General features: G+C 36.0%; 1 long non-coding RNA gene across 1 annotated transcript in view; it reads left to right on the forward strand.

Moving 5' to 3' along the window:
* LOC145688833 (uncharacterized) overlaps nt 1-21,311 on the forward strand; it is a 223,310-nt gene extending 201,999 nt beyond the window's left edge. Inside the window, exon 2 of the long non-coding RNA XR_014131997.1 lies at nt 21,238-21,311. This is a non-coding gene — a long non-coding RNA (uncharacterized LOC145688833). The remainder of the gene's footprint in view (nt 1-21,237) is intronic.
* Nucleotides 21,312-21,717: the final 406 nt, after the last annotated feature.

Raw genomic sequence — 21,717 nt, forward strand, 5'->3', positions numbered from 1 at the left:
CCATCATTCAGCACTACCGTCCAATATTAAGCCTTTAAATAAACAGCCATTTCTCCTTTTTCCCTTCGATATTGAACGCGCATTTGACAGTTTAAAAACAAGGACTTCTCTTCCAAATTACATCGCATTCTATCATTATCGTACGTTAGTCTTATAGCCAACTTTCTTCATAATCGCTAAGCTTTTATACAAATAAATTCCATCACTTCATCCTAAAGGCCGGAGTTCCTCAAGGTTATGTTTTGCCACCACTATTATATGTCCTATATGTTGCAAATATGCGAATACTAGAACTGCCAATGTACTGCACTACAGTTTGCTGATGATACGGTATATTTGGCTTTACGTCCTGGATCGAATAAACGCAGCATTACAACCTGCAATTGATAGACTCGACAGTTGGTGTCTAAAATGGAAACTTAAATTAAATCTATCGAAAACTCAAATGGAGTTATTTGGACTTAAAGGATACAAGTACAGCTTAACACGAAATCCAGACCGTTTTCATGTTACATTATTAGGTTCTCCATTACCATTACTAAATGGTGTGAAGTACCTTGGTATCACTTTGGACAAACATTTCTCTTAGAACTTCCATCTCTCCAATTTACAAGCTAATATTCGACGTCGGAGCAACTCGTTTCGTAGTTTGAAAGTCAGTAACTGAGGTCTTATTACCAAACTTATTCTTTATACATATACACTAAAATTTTTGTTCGTCCTGGTCTTAAGCATGGACCTGTCTCCTGGTTATCAGTTCCATAGAAGTTCCATGATAAACTACAAGTCCTGGAACGCCATGCTTTACGCATCGTTTATTCCTTACCACCACGGGTGGCAACACAAGAGTTCTACCGTCGCACATACCAACACTCTTATCACATCTGTACAGTCCTACCTCTGTATTACATTTAACGCCGTATAGCGGACGCTCATCCGATTTCCATGAACTCTTAGACTAAACTCCAGCTCTACGACTTGACGCATATTCACCGTTAGATCACCGTTTCGCTATCCATGAACATAATCAGGCCACGCTGACTATAACCTCTGTCGTTGTATACATTGCCGCCATCCATTGCACTTAATTTCATGAATGCACTCCTTTGTTTAATAACAGGGCTCCAAGTGCCTAAACCCGCTCTGAGTACCACAGAGCAGAAGATTAATACTATCATCGTACCAACTAACATAATACTATACCCGTATGTTCTGTTACCTGCACTTCATTTCAACATATACCAGGTCACGTTCTTCTGTATGTCTAACCCGATAAATGTATATATTAATAAGTAAATCCTGATGCCAACTCCCAATGAAACTTCCAAGAATTGAATGCTCAAGATTCCAGAGGAGGTATTACCTTCTGTGGTCCGCCCATCTTCGGATGGGAATGAAATTACACTTAAAAAGGGTTGTAGAACACTTTATTATAATCTGCCAAAGCAGAGAATAATGTTATAGATCGAGATTGTATAAAGGTGAAAAATTGATAATTTCAAACATACAGGGTGTATCCCAAGAGTCATGAAATATATTTAAAGAATAAAAGATATATTAACAAAATCTGTACAAAGGGTTACTATTCTTCAAAGTACTGTGCATAATAATTTACACATTTTTTCCACCGACTCTGCCATACCTGGTACGAACCATCAATGGTCTCGACAGAAATCTTCTTTTAGAGCTGTTTGTTGTCTTACCTGCTTGGATAGTTTTAATGCTGTTAAAACGGCGTTCTTTGTTTACTTTCTTGATCCTGGGAAACAAAACGAAGTCGACTGGAGCGAGGTTCGGGCTATAGGGTCATTGTGGCAATGTTGTCACGTTGTACTTCGCCAGGAATTCAAGGAAGCGCATAGACGTGTGGTTGGACGCATTGTCGTGATGAAGCAGCCAGGCAGCTGCGATGTCTTTTCGCACGCGGAAGACCATTTTCTGCGATCTTTACAGAAAACTCTTATAGTAGCTACTGGTAGCGATCCAACCTTGAGGTACAAACTCTTTGTGAACCACACTCTCAGCATCTAAAAACACAATCAACCCTATCTTCAATTTTGGATTTGCTTATCATCGCCTTCTTCTGTTTCAGAGACTCCAGAGTGTGTCAATTGGCACTCTAGCGCGTTGTGTCTGGGTTGTATTTTAATGCCAACTTTCCACCTTCGGTACTAACGTTGTTCAAATAATACGGTTCCATTTCCATGCGTTCTTTCCGTTCACATGGTCAGAATTCGATTGACCTTTTGCTTGTGTGTCAACAATTTGGGGAACAGCTTAGCGCACACCTTTCGCATGTTCAATTCTTCTGTCATGAGACGATGCATAATGGCTTTCGGAATGTTCAGAGTGTGAGCTAACAGCTCAACACGTATTCGGCGGTCAAGAATTCACGCATATGAGTCACATACTAGTTTGGCATGTTGATGGCTGTTCAGAGCGGGATCATTGTCCACTTCTTCCTGGGCTCCCTTAAAGTTCTTCATCTTCCTCGTAACTTTCAGATAAGAAAGATCAGATTCCCTGCAGGTTTGTTTAAGCAGTTCATGAGTTTCTGTAACGTTTCTGTGGAGTTTTGTGCAGACTTCGACTGCCCAAGTTTGCTCGGATGTATCCGCCATGACGAACTTTGAAAATTGGGCTTCACCAAATCAGCGATCCTGTCGCCACCAATGCTCGGAGCAGACTGATTTATGGTGCGCTGCAAAGCTGAGGATCCCAGTCGTCCAGTGTTTCTTCCAGACATTTTTTTTGGGGGCACTGTCCCCCCGGAGCTCTGAGAGTGTCCCCCCTGGCGAGACTAAAATAATACGTCTATAATATAATAAATAAAATAGTACCAGCAGTGCCCCCCGAAATACTACGTGTACCCCCCGAAACACTTTTTCTGAAAGAACGACTGCAGTCGTCTAAGTCAATACTACCGAACGCGCTGTGACCTGATGTGGTGTGTCAAAGTATATATATATATATATATATATATATATATATATATATATATATATATATATATATATTTAATGATTTTGGAGCACACCTTGTAATTATGGACCTTATTTACCCACTAATCTAATGTTTCATAGATCAGTCATGATAATCTAAAATGCAATTTTAATAAATAACAATGTCACGTGTACATCAAATGAAGGACTTTAGATTGTATAACATAATAATATGTCAATTAATATTAGTAGAGAGATAAGAGTGGAGCTGAAAATGTTCTTCGGATGTTAATTGATTTGAGAATACCGCTTATCTCATATTATTTTATTTTTACTCTTTACCGATCACCGTTGAAACAAGGAACTGGTTCAAATTCTGTCACTTACGGTTTTAATAAAGAAATATGAATGAAGATGAAATATATATTTTTTGGGGAAGCTTAATTCAATGCAGGAAACTGCTTCTCGCTATCTATTGCCGTTTTTCTTCTATAACTATCATTGTTAAAACGCGAAATATGCAATTTCTTGCATTTTCAGAGTGAATGTGGAGTTCAGATAGAAGATAATTAGTTCATTCCTGCCATTTCCAGAGTGAATGAGGGTACAGATAGAAGATAATTACTTCATTCCTGTCATTTCCAGAGTGAATGAGGGGTTCAGATAAAAGATAATTAGTTCATTCCTGCCATTTCCAGAGTGAATGAAGAGATCAGATAGACTATAATTAGTTCATTCCTGCCATTTCCAAAATGAATGAGAGGTTCAGATAGAAGATAACTAGTTCATGACTGCCATTTCCAGAGTGAATGAGGGGATCAGATAGAAGATAATTAGTTTATTTCCGCCATTTCCAAACTGAATGAGGGATATAGATAGAAGATTACTAGTTCATTACTGTCATGTACAGAGTGAATCATCGCTTCAGATAGAAGATTATTTGTTCATTTCTGCCATTTCCAGAGTGAATGCAGGGTTCAGAGAAAAGATTATTTCTACTCTTAGAATGCTAAATCGATTCTAAAAATCTCTTCTCACTATTCTAAATTGTTTTTACTCAACGTGGGTTATTGACACTGAAACTTATAGTGGATTGTTTTAGTTAAAAATAAAATCTGATTACAACAAAATTACTTTTAATAAATAATAATACTACAGCTTCTGCAGTCACATATTGCCGAAAATACCACTATTATTTATTAAAAGTCATTTTGTTTGATAAGATTTTTCATTTAATTAAGGCAAAGAAGTTCTGAAGCTAGAGTGCACGACATTCAAGTGGGTTTCCATCACTTAAAATTTAGGTATAAAATTAAGAATAGAGATAAAATATATTCTACAAACGCTTATTCGATTCAAGGAAATTGCTTCTCGTTATACGAGGAATTATCGATAAAAAACTTATTATGGCTTAGGTGTGAGAAAAAGCAGGAACATTAACACACCTGATGATAGAGGGCAGTCAACAATAGTTCTCAATGTAATCACAGTTTTTGCTCAACAGCTTATCACAACTGCTGGTAAAGTTTTCTGTTCCATTTGTATAAAATAAATAAGCTACAAGTTGTCGTAACCATCCTGAGGCTGCGATTTTAACACAATTACATGCCAAATAATGATAGTAAGCCATTTTGGAAGGGTAACGTCAATGGTTGAAGTACTGAGTCTACCACTGTGTCTAGGATTGTTAACAATATTTGTCCATCCTTGTTGTAACCACAACACTTCCTTACATGTTGCTTTCAAATTTAGCTTTCCCCATCCACCTCAACAATCTGTCTATGAATGTCAGTAGATGTAGTGATTTTGGCCCACAGGAACAGCACCACTTACCTCACTTCTGCTCTTGCCTGATTTTCCAGACGAGTAATCATTTTTTATGTCAACTTCTTAGGTTTATATGATCGGAATCCGAAGTATTCAATCCTGCATCAAGATGGGCGAAAATCTACAAATAAATTTTCGTTAAGTTACAGTGAATATACATAAAAGATTTAAACTTTGTAACCTTGTTTTTCGATCATTCCTCGTTTGTATTATACATATAACCATTTTTGCTCTGTTGTGATCAACGTAAAAATCGGAAAATGATTGATTGCTACCACTTACAGTTTAAATAAGAAACCAACGAACTTGTTTCCTAACTCCTGACCCTGTACAAGCTGAGTAAATTTGTTAGTGATTCCTGAAAGTAGTTTTCAGACTTTTTGTTTCCTTGACGAGCGGACGATAAATATTGGAAGGAGATTTCATAAAACAATCTTCTTAAGAGTTTCACTACTGAAAAAGACTGGATAACTCCGTTAAAAACTAAGAAAGATGCATTTGTCTTTGGATTTGGCGTCAAATAAAACTACAACACGCAGAAGAAAGGTATTTTCTGATTCTGAATGTAGAGAGTGTGATTCCTTCGTTCATTTGAATAACATACAAATTGAAGTTTAACTACAAATATTTATAATTTAAAATAAAACATGAAGAGATGATACAGTAAGAACTGCCAATTTTGGGAAGGGTATGTTCTTACAAGTAAAATGTAAAATATTTATTTGTAGAAGCATTTTACATATTTATTTATGGAAGCTTTCTTCATATCAAGTATATACATTATTTTAAAATTAACTAAATTTATCGCAGTGCAAACGCGTATGCGTATCTTTCTGAGTAGTTGCTATCATTGCATATTCGTTACCAAAAGATCGTACGCTACGGTTGTCATACCTAAAAGACAAAATATGTTTATAATACCACCTTGCGAACATATTGTAATATATAAATTAAACATATAATACCTAGGGAGAATAGAATCACAGTGTGACCAAATATAATCATTTAAATATGTAAATGTTGAAAACATATTCACAAAACACTAACATCGGTAAGTTCAGCAGAAATATACGAAAAGCATAAATAAGGGAGGAACGGGAACACAAGTCGACGCAAAGCGCTACGAGGGCAATCGTCATTGCAAGATAGATAGCTCCTACATTTCTGATTTTGCGTTGTTATCAATACGATAGACGAGTGGTTCTGAACCTTAACGAACTTAGTGTCACCTAGCGCCCCTCAACATCGCGAAAAAAAAAACAAAAAAAGAAAAAACAATCCATTTATGAACAAAGTTGATCGTTGGATTTGAACAAAGCAGTCTAGAAGCCAGAGAATGTTTCAGTTCTTCAAGGGTCAAGAATCTACATTATTACTTGTAAGAAAACAGTCGCATCGTGGGATGAGTTTGAAGATTCCCTCCTGGTAAGAATCCTGTAATTGTGTGTTTAGGAATGTTATCACGAAGTGTTTCACCTTCCCGTCTGAAGCGAAGTGACGGCCTCATAGGTACTCCTTCAAGTGCGGGAACAGGTGAAAGTCGCTTCGAGCAAGGTCCGGGCTGTAGTGAGGGTGGTCGATGATGTCTCAGCGAAACTGCTTCAGCATCGTGGTAGTCTTCTGGGCTGTAGGCGCTCCTCTTCTTTAACGTTTTTCCTTGGCAGCCGCAAACTTTCGACACTATTTTGCGACGTACTGACGAGACGTTACAATCCCTCCGTAAACCTCTACCAGCTGCTGGTGAATTTCAGTCGCGGTTACAAGTTTCGCTCAGAGAAATCTAATAACTGAGCCGACTTCTTTCGCGAGAACAGTTTTCCAAACGAGTCGCCATTTGTATTTATCTACAACTAGCGCCGCACGTGGCGGATGTCTGAAACTCTGCACAGTTGCCAACTCCATATATTAAAATTATCACTCTCCTCATTCCTCTATAACAGACGAAACTCCGGAAATATCTGCCGTACAATCTTAGTTTCTGATCCTGCCTCGTACAAATATCTAGCTTGGAAGTAATTTTTCTCATGCCCCATTGAAGGATACGGCATGAGAAATCTAAAAGTAGTTTCCTTGGATTCAAAACCCTCAAATTAGTACAAAATACTTAATTAGAAGGTTATCGAAGACTAAACTCATTTTCCTAGCAATATGTTCTATGTTTCAATTCTAGACATGGTCTTGTTTGAGACACGAGTCTTTTCATAAACCATATAACTTATCACAGAGCTTACTCACATACTACATTTTGTGCTATAATCGCTGTCCTCCTATTGACATGCAACATTCTGTCCTAGTGACAAAGTTTATCCTAATTAAAGGAGAGAAAATACACGTGATATTCTTAAAATGAAAAAGGTATTTGTCCAACAAAATACGTATCAAAGCTAGAAGAAGTGAGAGAAGTGTCAAGTTTTGAAAACGAAATAAATAATCTTATTCCAGAACTTAATAAGTACAATTTTTATTCAGTATACAAATCAAAATTATAGGAGAAAAAGTATTGATACCGCAATATGTTCCTCAGCATATTCTTTCTACCGATAACAATGCGCTACAGGGTGCCTGAGAAAGAACTCCTTATTTTGAATTGTGAATTTATGTTGATATTATGCTAGATACTAATGAAAGTTATCTTGTTTCATAGACTAAAGTATGTCATTTTTAGTCTACTAGTTTTCCAGATTCTGTGAAGCTTGTGCAGTTCCTTTTAGGCCACAGAGGTGCCAGGACGTTTAAGTAATAAGAGCAGAATCATAATTCCAGCAAGATTTGAGGTGTGGCTGTCTCTAATTGAGGTCCTGGTGGACAAACACGGTCCTCTTGGATTTTCTCGGGGTTCTCCCGTTTCCTCCCACTTTCTTCATTAAACCATTTCATTCATTTCTCATCATCACCGTCTCCTTTAGCCTAACCGACATAACCGTGGGATGTAAAACTTAAAGATTTGATTTAATTTTCATTTTTTCTAATTCAAGTCCAACGGTAGTAGCAGGCCCGTAGCCAGCCTCGAAATTTAGGGGGGGCTAAATGTAAATTAGGGTGGGCACACACACACACACATACACACACACACACACACACACACACACATATATATATATATATATATATATATATATATATATATATATATATATATATATATATATATATGCTCTTAAAACTAAAACTACAGCCTGAAGGAATTACTATTAAAATTTTCCTCTATAGCGTTAGTACAATTGTACCTGGAAGCTAGAATACTATGTGTTTCCTTTTTATTTATTTGTTATGGCAAAAAAATATTTCTTCCGTTCTCATCTTCAAGGAAATAAAAAAAATATTTAAAAAAAAAAGTTGGCCGAACGAACCAATCATTAAAATTTCCAAAGAATTAGTACAGGAAATACGTTTTTAAATTTTTGATGGACTGAAAAAATATTTGTGAAACTCGAAAACATCTAAAAAGTAATGAGATTTAATATTATCTTCAAAGAGATTCTACAGAGGAGGGTCTCAAAATCTTAAATCAATATTTTGAAATACATGTGGCCTAAACAAATATATGTATATTGGAAAAATGAAATTAATATCTTACCTGTATTATTATTTACATGTCCTTAGATACGAAACTTTACATTTCTTCAAATATTACGGGCTTTATTTTACACTTGTACTTCTAAACATTTTTTGATCAGTTTTTTATGGTGATGTTCGAAAGAAATAATTATATGTTTATGGGTTTTTGCTATCTACTAATTTATAAATTTTATAAGATTAAGAAACACAAACACAACACGCATATATACACTCCTCATGTTGGCACAGTATAGTAGAAACAAGTTGAACATTTGAACAATCACTAACAACACAATCACAGTATAAGTCTCCTTGTTTTGGATGCTGCCAATCTTAGAACAATTGTGTCCAGATCGAGATTTCTGGTGATGTCATTGTTGTAACTCAACAAAACAAGATCGGCACGGTGCAGTTAATGTACAACTCCTTTTGAGAAAATGCCCTAACAAAGAAGGAATTCCTCTCACCTGAAGTAGTCCTACATAACGGTTGACAGGCTTCAGGGCAGAAATTTAGAAAAGAAAATATTCAAATTTACAAACGTAGGTATAATTTCTAATTGCTGTCTTTTTAGTAACTGAAAAAATACATTTTGCATAACAGCTGTGAGTTCCATTTTATCACAACACGTTTCAATTTTTAGACGTCGCGGACCCCGTAGCCAGGTCACGCGGACCCCCGGGGTCCGCGGACTCCAGTTTAAAAACCACTGCTCTAGACTCTTTGGAACATACTATCAACAATCATTTAGGACGATTGCTACTAAAGTCATGTTTAAGTAAAAATAATATGTTGTTTTGGTACTCGAGCATTGAAATAAGAAATAACTCCAAAAAAGTTCCCTGTTCTAGCGCAGTTACCTTCTTTCTCGAAACGAAATTGACAAGAGAAGTAACAATTCATTAAATTTTCTTTGTATAGTACAATTCAAATCAAAGTATACATGAAATTCTTCTTTACATTATACAAATAAGAATTCGACATCAGTTGCTTTCGTAGGTACTAAAAAAGTTTAAGTTAAGAACTAATGATTCAAACAGCTATTTACTTATTTCTATTGAAGATATCTCTTCTTCAAAATGAAACTACATTAGCAAATTGTTACTTTTGTGGGCTACCCCGTAGCCTCATGGGTACAGCGCTCGCCTTTGGCGCGTCCGGTTTCGGGTTCAAACCGTACTGGGAGTCCTCGGATTCAAACCGATAGTGATTTGGATGTTACTTTAAGCTATAGGTCCCGTGTCTACATAGCCTCCCTGCTGAAGAGGGACGCTAAACTCCCCAACGCACCCTGTTTTAAGTCAAAGGTCAAATTTCAAATTTATAAAGCATTATACATATTATCATCCAATAAGGTTCAATTTTTAATTGAAAATTCTGTTTTTCCTATAAGTGCAACCACTACCTCCGTTTAGTTTGCTACATTTTTTGTTTACATACCAGAAGATTGCAAGGTATTCTTTTACAAAATAGTAACTTTGGATGATTAGGTTTACGTCTGATTATCTGCATGAACATTTGATTCTGGCACCAAAGATTGGCAACAATTATTAAATTATTTTAATAAAGTATCTAATAATTCATCCCCGAGAAAGATTAAGTGAATCGAACTTATCTTTAGTTTAAAGATATATTAAAAGTATTATTTATCTATTCCAAGTTATTTAACAAATAGTCAAGTTGCTGATACACTACAATTCTCATTCTTCAAGTCAACTTCGATGCATCTTCAGAAACCTGTATAGATCAACTTTCAATTACAACCATGTTCAACAACACAACAAGAGTAAACACAATTCAGAAAAGGAAACTTTTCTTACTCCGTTATCACGTGACATAAAACGTAGTCAAAATTACCCCCTCTCTCTCCATGTCCAATATACACAAAACAAACCCATACACCTATGTGATGATTAGAACGAAGCAGTTGCATCCCCCTGCTGAGGGATGCTGTCTTTTCAATCTCTCGCATATTGACCGAAAGCCAATGACTCACAGCAAAAGGATATTTTCAGTTGCAAAAACCAAGAAGGACAGGAAGAAGTAAACCATAGCCGGAAGAAGTAAGTATGGAAGAAGTATGGAAGAAGTAAACCATAGAAGTAAACCATAGAAGGTAAAACTATGTTGTTTCTGAACACAAATGCATGTTTGCCGATAGAATAACCATAAATTATTTTTCTCCTGCAGCGAGGGTCGTTTGCACACGAAGCATTAAAAAAAAAAAAAAAAAAAAAAAGATAAATAAACCAGTCTCACGCTCAAAGAAATATTATAATAATTCAAAGAAGCGTAGCGCATAAATAGGCCAATACTTTAAATGAGGATAATAAAAGTAAATTTTAATTTAGCACTCTAAAGTACATTTGGAAATACAATTTCTTCCAACATTTCAGTCAGGGTTCGAATTAAACTTTCGAACGAGAGGGTTATGTTTATGTATTGTTGCTGTAAATGTAGAAGGCGAAAATTTATCCCAGAAATGGATGTTATGTTACTTCTGTGATACGAGCCGGACATACATTTTTACCGAAGGGGAATTTCCCCGGCATCCCCCGTTAATTCGAACTATGACTCTAGTAGGGGGCTGCAAAAAATTTAGGGGGGGCTGAGCCCGCCCTAGCCCCCCCTTGACTACGGGCCTGGGTAGTAGAGGAGTCAACATGAGAGGCAAGCTCTTCTGGATTAAAAAAAAAAATGCCACAGAAAATTAGCACGACTTTGGGATCAGAGGTGAAGATGTCTACAGTGAGGGAGATATTCGTGCGAAGTCTTTCAAAATCAACAAGACAGGCTGCAAGAGCCAGTGGCATTATATGCTATTCTGTGCGATCAATTTCCCAAATAGAGTTATATTACAGACAAAGGAAGCCTCATAATGTCCAAAAATATATCTAGATGGTGATAGGTTTGTTGAACTTTGTGAAATGATACTCGAATGGCATGAAGAATATCCACATTTGTTTGAAAAAGAAAACTGTTAAGTGGCGAGGCTGTGTTTCATGTAGGGAGTTTGTTAATTGTCGTAATTGCCATTACTGACACAAAGTGATCACAAAGAGACCGTTTAAAAGTGCCTAAAAATGTTAGAAAATTTTGTATGGCCTACAATTTCTGAATGGAACGAGTCACATGAACTGTTATTTATGCAAGATGGAACTCCCCCTCATTACGCCTTGTCTGCAAGACAATGGCTTTATGATGCTGGATAGGTCGCCTGGGTCTCACGGAATGGCCAACGCGAAGTCCAGACCTTACCCCATGCGATTTCATTTTATGGGAATGAATTAGGGAGAAGTGTATCGCAACAAACCACAAACTCTTGGCGAATTTGAAGTGGTAAAGTCATAAGTGGTGCTAGTGCTGATTTCTTGAGGAAGTTCGTAGCAAACGTATTGGTTCGTTTTAGACTATGTCTAGAAAATACTGGAACACAGTTTGAGTTGTAACTTCCGCAAAGATAATCGTATGTAATAAACTACATGTGTACAAAAATTGAGTTTATATATATATATATATATATATATATATATATATATATATATATATATATATATATATATATATATATACATATATATATACATATATATATATATATATATATATATATATATATACAACATTTTAGGAAGGAAATTATTTAAAACAGAGAGTTACTATTCGCCCACTCTGTACGTGTTTACAAGTTATAAACTATCAAGCCATAGCTCAACCAAAAGTATCCGGATGTTTATTTACAAAGGCAATTACAGCAGAATGTTTTGTATGGGTATAAAAAAGATAATTAAAACATAACTTTTCGTATGGGTGTTTATAGAGATAACTGAAATTGAATTTTTCATACGGGTGTGCACAAAGGTATTTAAAGCAAAACTTGGAGTAGTGGTGGGTCGGTTGTAGAGCGTTCACCTCTGGTGCATGGGGTTCTTGATTCGATGTCAGCTCAAGTGACCTTTGTGGTGGATAAACACCGTGTGCGTGGGTTTTCTCATAGTTCTACCTTTCCTTTCCACTTTCTTCATTCCATTATTTCTTTCATTTCTCATCATCACCGTCTCTTTTAGCGTAGCCGGCATAATCGTGGGACGGAAAGCTTAAATATTTCATTTAATTTGAAAGCAAAATTTTCGTGACGGTGTGAGGCGGATTTCTCCCAAAAACAAACATTAAATATAAAATTGGCTTGTTTTTGATGTCTTATCTCCACATAAACCAGGAAAACAAATAATGGTACTCGTAATTACAATAAAATTACTTGCTGTCTAAACAGTAGCTGCTTTCACATAGGGCGAACCGGGCATTCTTGATTTCTTAAAACATTTATGGACAACAGATGGTGCATCATTCAATAACCATCTGAAGCTTTGAAAAACCCGACTATTCAAACTGATTACAGTTATATCCGTATCTCATCTGCAGAATACCAACACATTCACCATAAATAAAGATGACTGAATTATTCCCTATATCTAAATGATCACTGTATTAGTAAGTTCCATGACCTTCAATTTATTCTGTAGTATTTATGTATATCACTAGATCTAACTACCAGGGAAGTGCTATGTGAAATTACAAATTTTATCTTTTTCTTATTAATTCCAAGGATGCTTCGAAGTTCAGCCCAAGAATTCACCAACCGAAAGACCAGTAGGTCTAATTTCAAAGAGTCTTGACACTGAATAGAGTGTATAAAATTTCAAATGAACTAGCCAGTCTATTTACGCTATAAACACGAGATCTTAACGCTTGTCTGGTACCACGAAAAAATTACATTAATGCTGCCATGGGGTCAAAGTTGAGCCAAGTAACAAAATATGTCTATACAGCTAGTATTACTTTAATATAGATTCCGACACAGCCCATTCCGGGGCATACGGTTGACCTGACTAGCCTCCACAAACATTTCAAAAAACTTCTGTGATTGGTGCTAATTTATTGGCAGTCCTACGGTGGGCATTGCAATTGAATCTCAAGGAAGTCATCATCACAGATACTCTGCGATTACTGGCATGTCATTTGCTACAACTGAGAAGCTTCCATGTTAGACTGTCTTCCGCCAACATCATCTTCATGTACGATCTTTCTGTTTGGATATTGACCGTTAATTTTAATCTTCTTCGCCCTCTCCCCCTCACTCTACTACGTCCCTCATGATTCAGTTCCTTCTTAAAAAATGTCCAAACCACTTTCTCTTCGTGTTTTTAATAATAACTAAAAGTGTTCTTTCATTCCTATTTTTACCACCTTATTCGTTTTCCGCTCGACCCAGCCGATTCTCTCCCTTCTTCTCCATACACACATTTCGAAAGCTTCCAGTCGTTTTCCATCATTTTTGCTTAATGTTCATGTTTCTAATCCATACAGTACACTATTCCCCCACGAAGCATTTTATGAGTCTTTTTCTTAACTCTTTATTCAAGGTTGGGGGCGTGGTGGCTCAGTGGTAGAGCGTTCACCTCTGGTGCTTGGGGTCCATGGTTCGATCCCAGCTCGCGCCGTTTTGGTGAACAAACCCCGTTCTCGTGGGTTTTCTCGGGGTTCTCCCGTTTCCTCCTACTTTTTTCATTTCACCATTTCATTCATCTCTCATCATTACCGTCTGCTTTAGCCTAACCGGCATACGCGTGGGACGTAAAATTTAAAGATTTCATTTCGTTTAATTTTCTTTATTCAAGGTCCCACAAAATAGTATTTTCTTCCTCTTAATTACTCTTTTCACCATTCGTACCCTTCGTTTTATTTCACCTTCAAGGAACAGAGAAGAATCAATACCGCTTCTGACTCATAGCTGCAACTCAGAGCTGTTTCAAGTGCCATCAATCGCCCAAACATATATGCGAAATTCGTTTGGATATTTGGTCATATCGTAAAAGATGAGAACGCCAACGTATATCTCTCTATCCTTCGTTCTAAGTCTGCAGATAGTGAAAGTTTTGTTAGACTATTCTTATTAGTTTGATTGAAGATGTTTCAATATCCATATTCAACATCGACGCTATATGAAACATGGGCTTACAGTTTAAGATAGAATCAGAACGAACATAATACATTGAAACATAGTGTTCTTGCATCAGGAATCGAACCTACCACCAAGGATGTAAACGCTAGCAAAGAAGCGTCAGAAAAAGTATTGGTTCGACCTGAAAAAAAGAACTGAACCGTGAAACAACTATCGACTGCATATTCAAGATTCAAATTGGAGTTGAACAACAACACTGGAAATATTCTTTAAAGAGGTTATTTATTAGCCATTGTTCAGTTAATTCCTTCATTTAATTCAGTATTCAAGAGCAGTCTGCAAGAAATATTCAAAAGAATTTACTAAACTTATGTCAAATAAAAGCAAAAAATTAAGAAAAGATTTTAAAAACCAATCGCATACAACTACATTATTCTTGATTGTAGATGTACGAGACATTGCTTCTGTTAAGCAGATCGCTATAATATTGCCATTTAAAAACAAATTACCAGGGAAATCGAGAATTATATATATATATATATATATATATATATATATATATATATATATATATATATATATATATATATATATATTTTTTTTTTTTTTTGAAACAAGTTAATCAGAAATGTTCTTTCTGTTTTTGACGTCCTATTATCAAGTGCTCACAAAGTAAATGGAGTGATGCACGTGCCTGCCAAGCGATCGGGAGTTATATTAATCTGACCATCAAGCTTCAGTAATACAGCACGTTGTACCCATACAGCAGTTATAGCTCGTCCAGTGTCGAAGAGGAATTTAGATATTGAAGCAGCTTTGTTCACGTTTGTTTGTTTATGACTTTAAAGTGGGCTTGTCTGTTGTATGTTGTATCAAGTCTGCTGTCTGCTGTATCAAGTCACCACGTATGTCAGGAATTTTGGAGAAAATGCCGTGAACGAAACCACCGCCGGACATTGGTTCCAGAAATTCCGTTTGGAAGACGTTACTCTTTTAGATGAACGTCGTAGTGGACGATCATGTGTGTTGGATGAGGAGGCCCCGAAAGCACCATCATGAAGGACAGTAGTCTAACGAGTAGTGAACTTGCAGAAAGGTTGCATGTTTCCTCTGAAACAGTTAGAATGCATGGATGAAATTTTACATATTGCTACGACGCTCACATTGGGTCGCAACACGTCTCGGAGCCTCGACGCACATGAATTATTATTTAAGGAAAAATTTCAACTTGGAGCAGTTCATAGTTTAAGTGCGACGCCTTAAATACAAAGAAATCTAACAAATATGTGGAAATAAACTTCCTATGTGTCGGATATTCTTGAAAATAGCCAAACAGTCTATATTATCATCGTTACCATGTACTGATCTGTGTTGTGTTCTGTTTTATTTTTGTACGTGTAAATACATGTACTAACGGTAATCGTCTGATTGGGAATCGTTCCTGATGTAACCTCCGAGCTTCCGACACATTTCGGCGTGTTTCACCATAAATAAGAATCATATCCGTGTTATCTTCAAGTAAAAGTACCTCTAACATTAGCCCCAGCCATCTCGTCACAAATGAGGTCACTTACTACTGATTATTAGCGCTAGTGCAGTCTACGACCATTTTGTAAAGACTCAAATGGAATAAAGAAGTTCAATCTAGCGATCTTACATAGTTTTAATAATTTTTTAAATCACCATTCGCGACCTGAGTGCGCCGTAGAGTTAGGCAACTGCTTTTTCATAAAAGTATGAATGGTCATCTACTTACGAACTTTAGGGCACAAGTGAACTACCTGGTATATACCCTATATGAAAGGGTTGAGTTAACAACCTCCTTCCTTAAGGGGGCAGACTTCTAAATATTTTTTAAAAGCTAAAATTTTTCCTTTTGCCTGTATTTCGTAAGTAAAAAGAGATAATGAAAGGTAACTTACCGCAATAATAGATAATGTTATTCTACATCCGAAAATACGAATCAGAAGAATAATCAGTGTTTCCATCCATAGAAATTACAGTGTAACTAAAATTTGAATTACCCAAAAATCTAGGTTAAGGCAGGGACTAAAAACATGAATTCAACGGTAATTGGTGACTCATCATGTCTTGGTAACTTGTTAACTACTTTTTAAGTAATATTTATATTTATTTTGTATTTTATTTTCGGGTGTAGAATAACATTATGTATTATTGTGGTAAGTTACCTTTCATTATCTCTTTTCACTTACGAGAAACAGGCAAAAGAAAAATGATTAGCTTTTGAAAAAATATTCAGTCTGCCCCCTTAAGTCAGTTGAAAACCAGAAGAAAGTAAGATCTTAGAAAATATGGGGAAGAATGAAATGCTGCGTCAACCCAATTGAAAGATTGATTCAACCTAAGATAAACTCACATTATATATGCACGCAAACGTGCCACATAGGGTTGTTTTAACCCCTTTTGTCTCCATAGTCTTAGGGGATTTAAGCCAAACGCAAGGATTCTTTGCTAAGGTTACCTAAAACACATGCTGAGTTTCAGTAAAATTTGGTAAATTTGTAAGAAAAAGCTATTGTGGAAAGTTCAGATAATGGAAGACAGATGGGCAAATAGACAGATACACTAATGGTGGTTAAGTAAATTGTACACAATCCCTACATTTTCCACAAAGTACTCCACTGAACATATTTTTCTAAATTATAACAAGTGCCGAAAAAACTAGTTAACAAAATTATTTGGTTTGGCGTTTGACATACAGATTTCGAATGCATTCAGTCACAAATCGAATGAAAAATAGTAAACTGTATATCTTTTTTGACAATTTTGAAAGAAAAAAAAACTGTTTAGTGTTTCAGCATGTTTAGTCACGAATGATATAGTTTTTGTGTACAGTTTTGCATTCAGGTGAGTAATTAACAAACATTCTGTATCTGGACGACCGAAAGAGATTATCGTGTCTTGAGTACGTCTATTGTGTGATCGCGTATAGAGAAAATGGAAAAAAGTTAAGTTGTTGCCAAATTGGAAGAGCGTGTCTTATCGATGTATCTATGTTGCTTATCAAAGACATTTTATAAACTCAATTCACTCACTTCAGGACTAGGTACAAGTTAGCGTATTAAAAAAAATGTTTCAAGCAAACTCCTTGAGATATAATACATTTATATACTGTTCTGGTCTTCAAAGCGAGTTGTTTTCCCTTGTGGTAACGTAATTACCAGAAAGTAAATTGCTTCTTTTTCTTGCTTCTTTAGATTACCAAAGATAGGGAGAAAGAAATTTAATATGATAAAGAACCAGATTAGAGAAATAAAGGGGATGGTGTTGGAACATCGGTTCGATCGTAAATAAGGGAGAATTTAATTCCTTTTATATTCTTCTGTTCCAACCCGACTTAGGGCTAGTTTGGGCATAAATATGTTTGTGACGTAATGCTATGTTACCTTCAGTACAGGGACGCAACCAAGCGGGGAATGCACCGGCTACGAACTTCCCAACACTTCGTTACGGCATTTGTATACTTCCGTAATAAAATTAGATTTGTTAGCATAGAAATGGTTGACTTTGTGTAAAGAGTTAATCTTTTACTTTATCTCTGTTATTCCTTTCCTTATAACAAACAATCTAGTTCTAATATCTCTGAGAATATTTCACAGTGACAGTATTTCACAATTACTTATGGTCTTTCAGATGCAAAATAACATCGATTCAATACTATTTGACGCATTGGAACTCCCGAAATCGTGGTTCCCTCCCAACAAAAAAATCTGGATTCGTGTCTGCTCCAGTACATATATGCCAACGAAGACATTTCGAAACCTTTCTTTTCCACGACCTTCGACCACATCAGCATGCCTCTCTGTAAGAATCTTTTCTATGCTGATTGGCCTGATAAGAGTTAATGTTTCTTTCAGCAGCTAGGCTATGGGACATTGGTTCTACACTTTAAGGTGCTTGAACCACCTTAACTACTTTTTTATTCTTCCTTTCTTTGTAGAATATAATTACATATTAAAGTCTGAAAAGCAAACATAAACAGCAGGGGAGGGCATGGTGTGTTATATCCGGGCAACAGAGGCTGATCTAACTTGGGGCTGGGGAGCCAGGGCAACCCAGTTTTTTGAGTGACAAAAATAATTAAAGCTATTATTTGTATATTTTTGAAATTTTGTACTAAATTCATGCTATACTTATCATAGTGTGAGTTCTGGCTACCCCCTTCCACAGTTGTTACCTTCTATATCCGCAACTGCCGAGCAACCCTCGACCAATCGGACTATATTTAAGCCTTTCGAGCAGTTCAAAAGTCCCTCTAAAGATCATGAACATTTTTAACTCTCCTAGATATAGTCGGTGTTCATATCGCTTTCTAGTTCGGTACATAGTTAACAGTGCATGAAAGATTAATTTTTTTTTCAACTGAGTATTCGAGCTCTAGCCCATAGTGTGAGGGGACCGTAGTTCGAATATATGTCATGTTAATTTGTGATGGACATAATCGTGTGTCCATAATTGTCTCAGGAATACCCCGTATCATTTGAAATCCTTATTTGATTTACTTTAATCATACGTCTCCTTCACCTTCAAGGGCATACTCGTGGGGCTATAAATTAAATATATACTGGAATATTTTCATTACTTAAAATCCACTAATTTTTGCCCAACTCTTTTTCTGAAATTATTTTTTTAAAGTATTTAATTAGTTTCTTCTTAAAATTCACTAGCATCTCCTTCAATTAAATATATTCATCTTAATAATATTAATTCAGTAAAATGAAGTATTGTAGAAGACAATCTTTTTTTTTTTTTAAAAAAAAAAAAAACGTTTTCTATCTTCGTGTGAAAAATCAACACAATTTCGCACGCCATACAATGGAAATTCAAAATATTTTATTACCTGTGTTTTCTTGGTTCGCAAAACACAAAAGATACGTATGTTAGATGACACTGATAAGTTCTCCACAACTCAATTCACCTTTCGATTTGTTTAGTAAGGGGGAGAAAAAATATTAACACCTGCATATTACGAGACAATTCTTTGCTGGAGTGTGAAATATCACTCATGTTGCAAAAGGTTGTATTCACTTTGAAATTTGAAGCAAAACATTCTTTATCCAAGGAACTAGTAGTATAAGTATTTATCTAAGAAAACACAAAGTTTGTTTTTCCACAAGTAAAACTTATTCAATGATTGCAGGTTTAAGTGCAGTGGCGTATTTAGAGGGGGCTTCCGGGCTTAAGCCCCCCCAAAATCTTACTTACTATAGTAAAGTATATGAAATATCTTGCAGAATTTTCACATTTTCAGGCATACCTCCCCCCCGAAAGTTAGCAAAGCCCCTCCAGAAACTAATTCGTAAATACGCCACTGTTTAAGTGTAAACGTTCTTCTTTGGAATGAAAATACAGTTCTCAGGCATACCTTTGCACAATAAGAGAGAGGTAATTTTTAATAAGCAAGATGTTATGCAACAATTTCGAAACACTGAAAATTTGTTTGGTGTTTGGTCACTTATTAAAAAATAGTCAAACTATAATTACTTTTGAAAAATAAAGAAACTACTTTTAAATACAATTGGACACTACATATTACAGACATTCTTCGAACACCTCCCGATTACGCTTATTCACCATTTATAGATACTGTGTTGTCCAAGTATGTCCCAGATGTATGTAAAAATGTGCAAAATATATGTCATCTTATTTTCTAACTGTTTACAGATAAAAAGTGTTTCAAATATGTCACACTAGCCCCTTCAGACCCTCGTTGCATAATTATGTATATCATTTTGTTACATTTAAAACAGGCAACAGAATTAAAGTAGAGACATACTGACGCGTTGTATACAATTCTGCACATCATTGTAGCAGGATTGTGGCACTGGTGCAGCCATCTAGCATCAAAAAAGATAGAATTAAATGTGTGCAAAGACAGTATGGCTGGTTGTTCGTCAGCTCGCAAAGGTAAGGCAGTTTTCTTTTTTAATATATTTTTAAATTGTAAAGCCCATTAGCTTAGAAGCTTCGTAATAATTTTGAGGTAGAAGACCGTAGTTAAGAACTGGTAAACTTAAAAGCATTAAATATAAGATTATATTATGCCAAATATAGAGTCTGAAATTGATGTGCATTATTATGCCCATTCAGATCGGAGGAGTGCACATTAGATTGTGGGAAGAGGGGGTGACAATACAGAACAGAATCAAATACTAGTAGTTCTTTTTGAGAGCAAATTAGGAATATTGATGGTGCAGATTATGATTCATGTTATGTTTTTGAATAATAAAATTAGTGCTAATATTAAATTGCTAAATAGGTGTCATATTTACATGGAGTACGAATTTAAATATTATAAAATTACTGAAGGTAAATAGTAATGTTAGAGACAACTTGTCGTTGTTCCCGTAAGAGTCCATAAAACGGGGAACAGGGGCCATGGCTCTTCGGGAAAATGAAACTTGAATACACGTTGATTAATTTTGGCATATAGGCCTATATACCATCTGCCCATGAAATATGAAAATTATAAGAAATTCGAAAAATTTATGTAAGTAGACCTGAACGTGTCAACTCTGTACAACACCAGGGGCGTATTTACGGGGGGCTTCCGGGTTTAAGTCCCCCCCGAAATCTTACTTACTATAGTAAAGTATATGAAATATCTTGCTGAATTTTCACATTTTCAGGCAAAGCCCCTCCCTACCGAAAGTTGGCAAAGCCCCCTCCGAAATAAAATCGTAAATACGCCACTGTATAACACCCTAAGATGCCAAGAAGATTAGTGTACGAAAATTTGCTAGCTATACCTTCTGGTTAATAGAGGTTAATAGAGGTTACTCTCTCCCAAGTAAAATCCTGCGGACACCTCTGATTGTTCCTATATGGTATGCGCTTTTATTTATTCTTATGGTTCTACTATGCAAACTTTTGTGTTACAATAATTATGGGAAACAATTATTTTCCCACACCTTTTCTTCTTTGCAGCATGTTCAATGCCGACGAAGTAGACAAGATTCTGAAATTACTCGAATTTGGAAAATGTGTCTGATCTGGACCTCATCGATGTTGAGGATGCTGGGAAGCTCGCAGTACCTCAAACGTCCGGTAGAAGTATCTGAGAAGGAGCAAGCACATTGCAGCCTGAAGATGAAAACTACGTGAATAACCGGGATGGGACAGAGCACACAAGAAGTATGTGAAAGTGCTATGATAGGACTTTGTCCGATTGTATAATCATGCAATGGGAGGCGTTGATCTTTTAGATCAACTAATTTCCTTATATAGTATTTATATAGATTCAAGAAAGTGGACTCTCAGACTAATTTTCCATGCAATTGACTTTGCAACTGTAAACGTAGTTGCTCTGCACTTTCAATATCAGCTAAGAACACTCGTGACCATTTGCATTTTCGTACGTGAATTGCAGAAAGTGTTTAGAAGGCAGGCAATCCAATTGCGAAGAAA

The sequence above is a fragment of the Thermobia domestica genome, chromosome 7 (genome assembly GCF_964235325.1).
Source record: "Thermobia domestica chromosome 7, izTheDome1.hap1.1, whole genome shotgun sequence".
NCBI classification, from domain to species: domain Eukaryota; kingdom Metazoa; phylum Arthropoda; class Insecta; order Zygentoma; family Lepismatidae; genus Thermobia; species Thermobia domestica.